Consider the following 11,256-nt stretch of genomic DNA (forward strand, 5'->3'; position numbering starts at 1 on the left):
ATAAGATAAGATAAGATAAGATAAGATAAGATAACCTTTATTGTCATTTTTATACTGTGGGCACAATGGCACACATCAAAAATGAAATTTAGTTGCCCGCTCTCAAAGTGAAACACATACATGACACACACCTAAACATACTATGAACAACATATGTATAGACCCACATCCCTACATATACGTAGCAAATAAATATTAAGTATTGTCCATCTTGAATATATAACGGAAGGAGGAAGCTTGAGAGTTCACAAGGTTAATGCTGTATGGAATGAAACTCTGGCTGAATCTGGATGTTCTGCTTCGGATACCACGAAGCTTCTTCCCAGAAGGTAACAAGGAAAACAGGTCGTGAAGAGTATGTGTAGTGTCCCAGATAATCTTACAGACCCTGCTCAAGCAGCGCTTCTGTGCTATGTCCTGGATGGGAGGGAGGGAACTGCCAATGATCTTTTCGGCCATTCTCACCACTCTCTGAACTGCCTTCCTGTCTGAAGCAGTGATGCCTCCAAACCAGACTGTGATGCTGTATGACAGGATGCTCTCGATTGTCCCCCTGTAGAAAGTGGTCAGGACAGGGGAAGGAAGATGTGCTTTTCTCATGCGGCGTAGAAAATGCAGGCATTGCTATGCCCGCTTCACCAGTTTCTCACTGTTGAGCGACCAAGTCAGCCTACTCGTTAGCTGCACACCCAGGAATTTGATGCTGGTAACCATCTCCAAAGGTGAATCATTTATGCACAGAGAAGTGTGGCTGTGCCTGCCTTTTCTGAAATCAACAATGATCTCTTTGGTTTTTCCAGTATTTAAAACTAGGCTGTTTTCCTTGCACCAGTTCTCCAATCCTTCAACCTCCTTGCGGTAAGCTTCCACCTTGTCATCCTGAATAAGGCGCACTACTGTTGTATCATCTGCAAACTTCATAATATGGTTGGTGGCAAACCTAGCACAACAGTCATGGGTCAACAGGGTGACCAGCAGCGGACTTAAGACACAGCCCTGAGGAGAACCTGTGCTCAAGAAAATTATATTAGAGGTATTTGTTCCAATTCGCACATATTATCTTCAGTCCTTTAATTTCTATATCTTGTCTAATCTTTCTATTTAAAACTTCCAAAGTGAAGATAAATAATAGTGGGGATAGTGGACAGTGGACATCCTTGCCTTGTGCCTTTTCTTATCTCAAAACTCTCAGTACAGTCTCCATTCACAATAACTTTTGCTGTCTGATTGCTATATATTGTTTTTATCATATTTGTAAAGTTCTTTCCGAAGTCCATTATTTGTAGTTGTTGAATCATAAATTGCCAGGAAACGTTGTCAAATGCCTTTTGGGCATCTAAAAATATTAATGCTAATTGTTTCCCTGGATGTAGTTCATAGTATTCTAATACATCCATTATCACTCTTAAGTTGTTTTTGATTTGTCTCTTTGGTAAAAAAGCCGTTTTGATCTGGATGTATGAATTCAACTAAGTATTTTTTCAGTCTCTCTGCCATTATTGAAGTAAAAATCTTATAATCCACATTAAGTAATGAAATCGGTCTATAATTCTAAATATACGTCAAATCTGAGTTTTCTTTTGGTATTAAAGTAATATTTGCTTCTATCCATGTATTTGGAAGCTTAGCCTCTAACAAGAGTCCATTAAAAACATCTTTCAGGGGTTTGCTTAATACGTCTTGTAAATTTTTATAGAGCTCTGCCGGAAGCCCATCTGGGCCCGGTGTTTTCCCATTTTTTTATCGTTTTATAGCCTCTGTTATCTCCATCATTATAATCCTTTCTTCTAACATAGTTTTAAATGCCTCTGGAATTTTTGGAAGTTTACTTTCTTCTAGGTATTGAGCAGTTCTCTCTCTTGAAATCTCTTTAGTTTGTGTTTTATTATTTCCATTTCTCTTTTCAAAGTCTTTTTCTGTGGAGTTTTTTGTAGTTCTGTTTCTAACTTTCCAAATTTTGCTTTTAGTAATAGAGATTGCTGTCTTCTCTGTTTATTTTCCTTTGCCGTATATGTTATAGCTATGCCTCTGAAGTACGCTTTGGCTGTGTCCCATAGGTTTTGTAATGATGTATCTTCTTTGTTTTCTTTAAAGAAGAATTCCATTTCTTTTTTCGCTAACTCTATAAATCCTTTTTCTTTTAGTATAGATTGGTTTAAAGTCCATCTTTGGTTTTTTTTTGTATTCCTTTCCATGTCACTTTTAGAGGATTATGGTACACCCATGTACCTATTTCTATCTCAATTCCCTGTATATCCATCCTCAATTCAGATGTCATCCAAATGATATCAATTCTTGACCAGGATTTGTGGCTATTTGAATAAAAAGTATATTGTAGGTTTTGTGGATTAATTTCTCTCAAGGCATCTTGTATTCCAATTGTCAGGTGTCCTCTGTCTGCTGCCGACAAACTCCAGAAACACAGGAACAACGTGACCAGCAAAACTTTAATGCATGCGAAAGAAAAAGTCAGCACTGGGAGTGGATTGCTCCCAGTGCCTTACATAGACGTGCCCTGCCCTCCAACCCCACCTCAATCAGCAAGCCAGCATCCGGTCCTTATTGATATAAGCCTTAGTTCAATTTCCGCCTTCCCCCCCTCCGGACGCATTAGCGCAGCCTCCACAGATCCTGCTGTCCTATCCGGCAGCCAGCCAATGTCCTGCTCCTTCCCTGCCACCAGCGTGGCTCTACAACAGACATCTCCATGTTCTTCTACTGGGAAGTGGCTCCTCGTGGCATCCGGCACCGTCCCCTGACCGCTGGCAACACAGGAGGGGTGGCGGCGGCAAAAGATGCCCCCTGATGTCCAGCTGGTCATCTCTGTCGCCCAGCTGGCTTCTGGGAACTCCCCCTGGTGCCCGGCAAGAGGGAGAGGCAGCCGTGGCGAGAGGCGGTCCCTCTGGCATCCGGCTGGCTTGCCTCTGATGCCCAGCCAGTTTTCGGAACTTCCCCGGTGCCTGGTGAGAGAGAGAGGCGGCTGAGGCGAGAGGCGGTCCCTCCGGCATCCGGCTGGCTTGCCTCTGATGCCCAGCCGGTTTTCGGAACTTCCCCGGTGCCTGGTGAGAGAGAGAGGCGGCTGAGGCGAGAGGCGGTCCCTCCGGCATCCGGCTGGCTTGCCTCTGATGCCCAGCCGGTGTTTGGGACTTCCCCAGCATCCATTGACATGGAGGGAGGCGGCCGCGGTGCATGGCGGCCTCTCCAACTCCTAGCTGGTCCTTGGGAGTCAGGCGGTGCATGGCGGCCTCTCCGGCTCCCAGCTGGTCCTCGGGAGTCAGGCGGTGCATGGCGGCCTTGCCGACTCCCAGCTGGTCGGCACACGGACGTCGGCTGGCCTCTGGCTGCTCCTTCCCTGTCCCCCACCGGTTCGTGTCAAGCCCAGGGGCTTGACACCAATTTCCTCTGCCATATCAAAAAATGTCTTAGGTAATCTTCTTCTTGCAGATTTTCCTGTTTTGTTGCTTTTGTAATCCATTGTTCCATCTACTATAGCATTGAAGTCCCCTATTAAACAAATATTTTGGTATTCCATTTCTATCAGTTTCCTATGTAGGCTTTGATAAAATTCTTCTTGATTGTTTTTTGGACCATAGATTGCCACTAACAATGTTTGTTTTTGATGTAGATATATTTCAACCATTACAATTCTTCCTTCTTCATCTGAATACACTAATTTAGAATCTATTGTCTCTTTAACATATACAGCAACCCCTCTTTTTTCTGTTGTGCTGATGTATAATAAAGCTTCCCAATTTTTGAGTGTTCCAATAATTTATGATGTTGTTTTTTTATGTGAGTCTCTTGCAAACAAATTATATCTATATTCAAATTCTGAAGTTTCCTAAAGATTTTAATTTTTTTGATGGGGAGTTTAGTCCATTTCCATTTACCGAAAAAAATCCATTTTCTTTCTCCATTTCCATTTCCATTATTTATATTTAGGTCTAGTTGATCTTATAATCCTTTGTTCTCTGGCAATTCCTTCCCCTTCACCCTCTTGCTCATTTTTCTCCTTCTGTTGTTCTGCTTGTGCAGTTGCTCCTTGGGCCGTCTCTCCCGCTTGCTTCTCCCCTTGTTGGTGGTGCAGTCCTTCATCCAAAGTTGCTCTGTTCCTTACTTCAAAGTCCTCTGCTTTCCAAATCCAGTCGATATCTTGTGTTATTCCAATTTATTAAAATGCCTTCCGGCATTAGCCATCTGAAATTTATGCCTTTGGCAATGGACTTTGTGGTTAAGAAATGATAGTGTCTCTGAGTATCTCTTACTTTCTTAGGTATCTACTTTAGGACCACAATTTCTTTATTTTTGTATTGTAATGGTTCCTCTCTCATTTTTCTCAGTACTTCATTTCTTGTTGTTTTCTTTATGAATCTTACATGTACTTCTCTTGGTAGTCTATTTTTTCTTGCATAGCTCGAATTCATGCAAAATATTTCATCGATCTCGTTTTGCATTTCTGCTCTATCTATGTTTAGGGCCTCCACCAACAGCTCAATGATCACAATTGCTATGTTTTCTTCTTTATTCTCAGGAATATTTTGGAATCTCAAATAGTGTTCCGCTTTTCCCATTTCCACCATTGCCATTGCTCGCTCTAGCTCTTGTTTTGCTTGTTCTAATTCTTCATTTTTTTGCAATAACATTTCCACCTTTTTATCAATGTCCTCAGTTTTGTTTTCCATTTCCTGGATTTTCTGTTCATTTTTAATAATCTTTTGATTTTGGACTTCAAATTGTGCCTTTATATCCAGAATTTCTTCACTTACTTTCTCCAGTTTACTTTGTGTCTCTTCATGATTTTTCTGTGTTACTTCCTGACTTTTTTGCACCATCTCTTGAATCAGTTTTAATGAGGCCTGCATTTCATCTTGAGCAGTGCTTGCTGTCTCACATTGCAACATTGTCCCAATAGATCCCTGAGTGGTTGGACTAGATTGTCCCATAGAGGGCGCAGAAGAGGTTTTCTTTGCAAGTCTAGTAATATTTGATGTACTCATTTTGTAGCTCACAGTCTTAGACCAATATCCAGAGTATAAACAGGAGCCAGCTGTTGTAAGGCAAGTCTACCTCCTCCAGTCACGTCTTGAATTTAAAGTGTTCTCTTTCTCCAGATAGTGTCTGTTTAGTTTTAGCCAACGTCAACAAATGTAACTGTAAACAGTCTTTTCGCTTATAATCTCAGACCAAAGCACTATATTGTTCACAAGTATCTGTCAAGGTCATTTACAGTAAGAATACTTTTTCCTTTTTTCCCCCCTTTTCTTGGTGCTGACGTTTCTTTTTTTGCCACTAGATATCCTCCTAGGCTTATTTATCACTCTCTGATACTCTTAAACCGCTTTCCCCTTGTTATAATTACTCGCTGCTTTTAAGTTAGTCTTTTTGGGGGTCTTTACTCTTTCAGGTTTTCCCCATCAGGGTCTCAACATTTTTAATCCTCAAGGAGAAGGAAAAGACTCCAGCTCACCCAGACTCGTTGTTGAAGATCAGCTGTTTTGCGGAGCTTCCCTTTCGGCTGGAGATGACTTGGGCTGCCTCGGCTCTCCCGGCAGCCTTTCTTCTGCCCCTTTAGAGGGGTTCTTCAGTTCGCTCAGATCAGTCGCCACCAGATCCAAGCTCCTGGAGTGTCCCTCTTTCTTTGTTGCCCCTCCGGGGCAACCTTCCGCCCCTTTAAGGGATGCTGGGCAAAGTGAAACCAGACTGAGAAGCTGGAGCTTCCATCCGTCCCGTCCTCAGACCAAACTGGAAGTCTTGTTCTCTCAAATTTTTTGATATCACAAAACATCCTTTCTGCTGTTTTTCCTACACCTTGTAATTGTTTGTTCAGTACATTGAAGTGTAGTGTAAAGTCTGTAAAAAACATGAGGTTGGTAAGCCAGGCCATATCAGTGAGCTGTGGATATTCTTGCCCTTTTTCATTCATAAACAGCCTAATTTCATCCAAGCAGGCTATAAATCTCTCCAGGACTTGTCCTCTGCTCAGCCATTGAACATTATTATACATAAATAATTATACTGTGCCCGAACCTCCTCAAGAAATACTTGAAATTGTCGACAATTCAAAGCATGAGCCATGATGTAATTCACTATTTTTGTGACATCTTTGAGGACATTGTCAATTTTTTTGTTGCTTTCCCTGGCACAAAGAGCTTCCTGGTGTATAATGAAATGGAACTGAATGATTTGATGTTTTTTTTTCTTTAACAAACAACTGTATGAAACCAGATGTTGCCCCCACTATAGAAGGTGCTCCATCACTTGTAACTGAAACCACCTTTTCTGGTCTTATGTCCTGTGACAAAAAAGCTTCCTTCACAGCATTGTAGATATCTACACCTTGTGTTCTTTCAGGCAAATACACCAGTTTCCCCAGCTCTTCTCTCATGATGTCACCAACAGCATAACACAAAATTACTGCTAGCCTTGCATGATTATTTATATCTGTGCTTTCATCCAAACACACATGGAGTAACAGGCTGCCTTTTGTAAGTCAGTGGTGAACTGCTGACTAGCATCACTTGGCATGTGCTGGACTCGATCTTTCACAGTATTTCTGCTAAGTGGTATCTCAGAGATGCGTTGAATAATTTTATCCTTGTTTGGTAAATCATGAAAAAGAGAATCACTCCCAGACAACATGGCTGTTTTGATAATATCCCCATCAGAGAGGGGCTTACCATGTTTTGCTATGCAAAGTGAAATTTTAAAACTGGCAGCTGTCAGATGATTTGTTCTGGAAAGATAGCTGAAAAAAGATGCTGAGAATGATATTCCTCAATTTCCCTTCAGGAAACTCTTTTCTTTCAGTAACACCAAGTTGGGCAACATTTTTATGGTTGGTTTCAAAGTGCCGTCTGACACTTGATGTGCGACACACAACACTTTCGTTGCATAGAACACATAACACTTTCCCACTGCATTCAATCACTCCAAATGACTCTGTCCAGGCCTCTTGGAATGATCTTCCACTATCTGTTTTTGCTTTTTATGCTGTAGTCATTTTTGGGTGGGTGTACAAGACTTGGAGTCTACAAAAACACAAAATTAAAATCTATCCCTAAATAACTAACACTGTTAGTTAACACTAAAGAAATGGATATTCCCTGAATCAACAATCTACGTATGAGGGGGGAATTAAACAATGAAAACACAGTGTCTTGGATTTTACAGGTTGTTGGAAAAGTACTCATTCATTTTACCAGATGCTGAAAATAACAGGAATCTGAAGCAGAATGCCTGTACTAGCAGATGCAACTGATATAAAATCTGGACGAAGAATGGCCAATAAAGCATTCTTGGTTGTCTATTTTATCTTTCCTAATAAGCTGTAACCAACTTCCTCACTTAACTTTGCAAAACCTGTGGGTCCCACGCCATTCCACATACCTGCAAGAAAGCAGCTGCAATCCAAGTATTCTAACTCAGGGCTTTTCCAGTCACCTAGCACGGTGTCAAAAACTTGATGACCCCCCCCAAAGGAAAAAAATGATAAAGTACAGCAGTCCTTGACTTACGTTAACTTAGTGACTGTTCGAAGTTACAAAGGCACTGAATAAAGTGGCTTGTGACTATTTTTCACTTATGACTGTTGCAGCATCGCCAGAGTCATGTGCCTCCCGTTCTCATTCCCATCTCCTTCCTTCCTTCCTTCCTTCCTTCCTTCCTTCCTTCCTTCCTTCCTTCCTTCCTTCCTTCCTTCCTTCCTTCCCCCTCCCCTCCTTCCTTGCCTGCCTCCCTTTCTCATTCCCATCTCCTTCCTTCCTCTTCCTCCCCTCCTTCCTTCCTTCCTCTCTCTCTCTCCCTTTCTTCAAACTGCAAACACGCATGTCTTCCTCCCCCTGCCCCCGTGAGCTTCTTAAAGGCACAAACGGGCACCATGTCCCACCTGCCTCCTCCGAAGTGCAAACACGCATGTCCTCCTCCCCCCATCCCGCGAGCTTCTGCAAAGCCCAAACGGGCGCCACGTCCCACCTGCCTCCTCTGAAGTGCAAACACGCGTGTCCTCCTCCCCCTGCTCCCCGCAAGCTGCTGCAAAGTGCAAATGGGTGCCACGTCCCACCTGCCACCTCCAAAGTGCAAACACGTGCATCCTCCCTTCCCCGCCCCCACGAGCTTCTACAAAGCACAAACAGGTGCCACGTCTCACCTGCTTCCTCCGAAGTGCAAACATGTGCGTCCTCCCCCCACCCCCCACGAGCTTCTGCAAAGTGCAAACAGGCTCCACATCCCACCTGCCTCCTCCAAAGTGCAAACATGCGTGTCCTCCTCCCCTGCTCCCTGCAAGCTTCTACAAAGCGCAAATGGGTGCCACGTCCCACCTGCCTCCTCCAAAGTATAAACATGCGCGTCCTCCTCCTCCTCCCGCCCCCTGTGAGCTTCTGTAAAGTGCAAATGGGTGCCACATCCCACCTGCCTCCTCCAAAGTGCAAACACATGTGTCCTCCTCCCCCTGTGAGCTTCTGCAAATTGCAAATGGATGCCACGTCCCACCTGCCTTCTCAAAAATGCAAACACGAACGTCCTCCCCCCTGCCCTGTGACCTTCTGCAAAGTGAAAACAGGCACCATGTCCCACCTGCCACCTCCAAAGTGCAAACACACACTACTTCGCTTGCTCATCCTTTCTCCAAACTGCTGCTGCTCGTTCACTGCACCATCGCTTCCAAATGCCGTCTGCTTGCTCGCTTGTTTGCTCTCTGCACTCCTGCCAAAACCCATTCCTTTTATAGGCTCCCCTCTCCCTGCCCAGCTTGCAGCTCAGCTCTTGCAGCTGTTCCCACAAGGGTGCTGCTGGATTCAGTTTCCCTGCCCTCTCTAGTTCCCACTAGTCATGCGCACATGGAGAGGGGCATGTGTGCGAACAGAAAGGGCTCTGCGTGCCCAGCGTGGCACGCATGCCATAGGTTTGCCACCACGGCCCTATGGCAATGTCACTTTTCCCCCCTTTTATATTGACCCATATAGATTCTAGAGGTCTGTTATCTTTGATCATGTGCATTTCTGTAGATATGTAGTATTTTCTTACATATAGTGCAACTCCCCCTCCTCTTTTTGTAGTTCTGTTTCTTTTGAACAATTTGTATCCATCCATCAGTCCATTCCATTCCTGGGTTTCATCCCACCAGGTTTCTGTAATGCCAAGAATTCTGCAAGGGGCTAATCTCACCTTGGTGGGTTGATATTCCACAGGAAAGAGGCCATGGCAGAAAAGACTCTTCTTCTGGACCTCACCAGATAAATCTCCATCAGCAAGGGGACCCGCAACTTGGCCTCCTGCCAGACCTGATGAGAGAGAGAGATGTAACTATATACTTAGGGAGAAAAATTAAGATTAATTTCAGATAATAGCAAGACTTGCCATGGCAGAAAACATTACAACAACAGGTTTTTTTTAGCTGGATGCATATGGTTTTATAGATACTCTTGCTACATGCTACCAGTTTGGTCTAGTGGTTAAAGCATCAGACCATAAGGAGATTGTAAGTTTTAGTCCCATCTTAGGCATGCAAGCTGACTCGGTGACTTTTGGCCAGTCACTCTCAGCCCACCTCATAAGAGGAGGAATGAGTATTATGTATGTTTGCTGCCTTGAGATACTTATACATGGATATGCCAAAAGGAGAATAATTAACTTTTTCCCCCTGCAAGAGAAGGTGGTGAGCTTTTTTGGTTAAAGTTCTCTCTCTCTCTCTGCGGCATTAGCCACTGCAATGAAACTGCAACTAATAAAATGCCTGTTTATTTATTTGTCCTCTGCCTACCACTTCTGATAGGACTTGGATGGGGTAGAAAGCAAGAAGTTTCACGCTCTGGGTTTCTAAGCCTTCTACCTTCTCCAGAAATTCTCTTAGCTGCAACTGAGCTGGAGAGATTCTGGCTGCAAAGAAATGAAACTCTGTCCTTTGGTCTTCATTCTGCAGACTTTTAAAAGCCATTCTTGCTGTTCTTTTCAAAACTATTCTTGGGAAAGGAGGAACAGGATAGTTTATTTTCCTACTTTAAAAAAAGGAGAAAGAAAACTGTTGACATGCATAATTTTGCTCTATATGCTCTAACAAAATTAAGGGAGGGACTTCTTATGAAACATTTATTTTCTCTTACAATAATAGGTATTAAAACAAGATTTTGTTTTGTTTAGCATTGGCATCTATTGGGAGAACAAAATATACATTGCAAAGCAAACTGCCCTTTCTGTATTTGTGCTGTGACCTTGCACATGATTATGTAAGTAATGGAAGTTACATTGTGACATCACAATATTCATTTCGTCATTCTGGTGAAAATGTGTCTTGCAGTGGATGCCTCTGAATGTTGGTGCAGCAAAATAGTCCTTTTGCTCTGACAGAAAACAGGAAGGAGTCATGAAGCATGTCAAAAATATAAGGGAGAGACACTGTTCCCTGTAATGATGGCATTTACTTTTTTTGTCCCATTTTTTCAAAATGCAATGAAATCCACAAAATCCACAAAACCAGATAAAACCAGGCTATCTGATGGAGGGTCTTTTCCCTGGCTTTCTTCCATATTCTTTAAGATCTAGGCAATATCATGTAGAAAAAAATCTTCACCTACACCCCCCCCCCCCAATACCAGTTCTCTTTGATGAAAGAAGAGTGCTCTTTTGTTTTTCCAAAAGAGAAGAATTTCTGTGCACTTCTCATTCATTGAAAGTAGTGTGCTTGCTAAGGGGTGTGAATTAATGTCCCATTTTTCTGTTCGCCAAACCTGTCTCCTGCAGTATTGTTCAGCTTCCCTGACTTTCCCCTCTTTTACATCCCAAGGAAAAACATGTGTGTAAGTAAAGGTTTCCCTGTCCAGTCGTGTCCAACTCTAGGATGCTGTTCTCATCTCCGTTTCTTGGCCAAAGGAGCCAGTGTTGTCTGAAGACAGTTTCCATGATCATGTGGCCAACATGGCTATATGCCAAAGGTGCACGGAACTCTGTTACCTTCCCACCAAAGTTCTACCTATTAATTTATTCGCATTTGCATGCTTTCGAACTGCTATGTGGACAGGAGCTGGGGCAAGTAACTGGAGCTCACCCCATTGCCAGAGCTCAGGTCTCGAACCAGGCTGCCATCTTTCCTCTCTCTCTCTCTCTCTCTCTCTCTCTCTCTCTCTCTCTCTCTCTCTCTCTCTCTCTCTCTCTCTCTCTCTCTCTCTCTCTCTATATATATATATATATATATATATATATATATATATATATATATATATATATATATATATATATATATATATATATATATATATATAT

This window comes from Protobothrops mucrosquamatus, unplaced genomic scaffold (assembly GCF_001527695.2).
Source record: "Protobothrops mucrosquamatus isolate PMUCROS unplaced genomic scaffold, P.Mucros_1.0 scaffold271, whole genome shotgun sequence".
NCBI lineage: Eukaryota > Metazoa > Chordata > Lepidosauria > Squamata > Viperidae > Protobothrops > Protobothrops mucrosquamatus.